Source organism: Bison bison, unplaced genomic scaffold (assembly GCF_000754665.1).
Source record: "Bison bison bison isolate TAMUID 2011002044 unplaced genomic scaffold, Bison_UMD1.0 scf7180017864527, whole genome shotgun sequence".
NCBI classification, from domain to species: domain Eukaryota; kingdom Metazoa; phylum Chordata; class Mammalia; order Artiodactyla; family Bovidae; genus Bison; species Bison bison.
Window position 1 is genome coordinate 14,412,181 of NW_011495078.1, and position 2,169 is coordinate 14,414,349.

A 2,169-nucleotide genomic window follows, 5' to 3' on the forward strand; every position below is an offset into this window, starting at 1 on the left:
AGGCTGCACCCGGCTGGCGGCCCCGCTGAGGCTTGGGGGCCAGAGGGAATGGGAAAGCGGGCCCCCTTCTTTCCTGCTCCGGCCATCTTGCGACTCAGATTCAGCCTAGGGGCCAGGATGGCCAACCACGCGACGCTCGGGGCCAGGCTGGTGGCGGGGAGCGGAGATGAGCGCCTCGGGGCCCCGCGCACCTCCTCCCCCGACTGCAGTGGGAGCGCGCAGAGAGACCCCACCTTCATTTCCAAGGGCTTGAACCCAGATCAGATCAGATCAGTCGCTCAGTCGTGTCTGACTCTTTGCGACCCCATGAATCGCAGCACGCCAGGCCCAGAGCCCGGGTGAATTCCCCTAACAGGCCAGAGGCACAGGAAATACGAGGGACAGGGGCCGGGAGCTGACGTTTTACCTAAACAAGCGCCTAATTCATTCGGATCATCCTTTATCCACGTGTCCTTTTGGCAAATTCTTAACACCTTTTCTCTGCCTGACTAGGTGCTGGGGATATAACGGTGAGCAAAAGAGACCACCGCCCTTGTTCCCGCTGATCCTGCAGCCCAGTGGATGGAGTCCACGGTACCCAGACCTTCCAGGTTGGTGTCCTGACACCTTTCAAGCAGACTGGGAAACTGAGGCCTAGGGCTGATATAACTTGTTCTGGGTCTGCAAGTGGAAGAATCAGACCCTGAAGCTACATCTGTAAGATTTGTATGCTGGCTGCAGTGAATCGGTAATAGCTCTTTTTCCCCCAAAAAATCCCATTCAAAATTATTGGGATGTATGGTTTCTGTGAAGTCTTATGAAGTGTATGCTTAAATTTTTGGATGCTTTCATGTGGACTTATTTGTAGTTCTCAGTGTTTGGAAAGGGCCGGATATGGTTGATATTACAACGTTGCTTCCAGTTACTCTCAACTGTATTTTCCTTTCTTCTCTTCTTTGGCTGTTAGGAAAGACAGAAATTTTCCTGATGGTTGGTCCAAACAGGGACTCCCTGGTGGACTGAGGGATGGCTGGCTTTTCCTCAGTTCATGCATCTCTGTGGTAGCCACAGGCAGCCCCCAGAAGACCTGGAGAATGAGAGGCCTGAGGTCTACAGGTTGCTGCTAGAAATATTTTAGCCCCTCCAGAAAACAGAATGCAGCTGCCACACAAGTTTGTAAGGTAAATACCAGGGCCCTTTAAAGTTTCCCCTCCATATAATTGTTTACATCTTCATGTTTTGAAAATGTATCCTTTTGAAAAGACAAGTAAAGTATTACACATTCTGGGAAGTTCTCTGGTTTGTAAGAGCTTTCCTGGTGGCTCAGATGGTAAAGAATCTGCCTGCAATGCAGGAGACCCGGGTTTGACCCCTGGGTCAGGAAGATCTCTTGGAGAAGGGAATAGCAACTCACTCCAGTCTTCCCTGGAGAATCCCATGGACAGGGGATCCTGGCAGGCTACAGCCCATGGAATTGCAAAGAGTCAGGCAGGAGACTAAAGGACTAACACACTCACATGCTCCATCAAATATAATTGACTACACTACAAATTTAATTCTTAAAACAACTATAAGTATACTATACAAAATGGACCCTTAATTTTCAGTGTACCACTCAATGAGTTTTGACAAATGTATATATATCCCTGGGTAATCAACAGCCCAATCAGAATAGAGAACATTTTTTATTATACCCCCAAAGTGTCTTCATGCCCTCTGGCAGCCAGCCCCCCTCCATCCCATTGATTTTTGCAAAGATTTGTGGCTTAACGTTTTTCTGAGCTGCGTGTGAAAGATGAGGATGAATGGCTGTTTCTCATCCCAAAACCTAAGGCGAGGGTCAGAGGCTGGCAGCTAGGATGTGGTTCCCCAAGCCTTAGGGACTTGGAGGGTGGCGTCTGGGGAACCGGGAAGTGTGTCCCCTGGAAGGGTGGTCCGCTGTCCTCTGGGGCCCACGACGACTTCTCCTCTGGTCCCGCAGGACTCTGGGCGCCCGCTGACCGCGCGCTGGCCGCCTCGCACTTCGCTCCAGGTGCCCGCCCGGGGCGCTGCCATAGCAACGGCCTGGACGCCCAGACCTTAGGCCGCCGCCGCCGGGACCCAGCCTTCTCCCGCTCCCGAGGGGTGGGGCGGCGGCGGCCCGGGCCGGGAAGACGGGACTGCCCCCTCCCCCGATGCCAGCGGGGGCGG

At 53.0% G+C, this 2,169-nt stretch overlaps 1 long non-coding RNA gene across 1 annotated transcript; it reads left to right on the top strand.

Moving 5' to 3' along the window:
- Positions 1 to 497: 497 nt before the first annotated feature.
- Positions 498 to 2,163, top strand: LOC104982188. The gene is made up of 3 exons (XR_824487.1): positions 498 to 590; positions 947 to 1,160; positions 1,961 to 2,163. It is a non-coding gene; the product is annotated as an uncharacterized LOC104982188 (long non-coding RNA).
- The last annotated feature ends 6 nt before the right edge of the window (positions 2,164 to 2,169 follow it).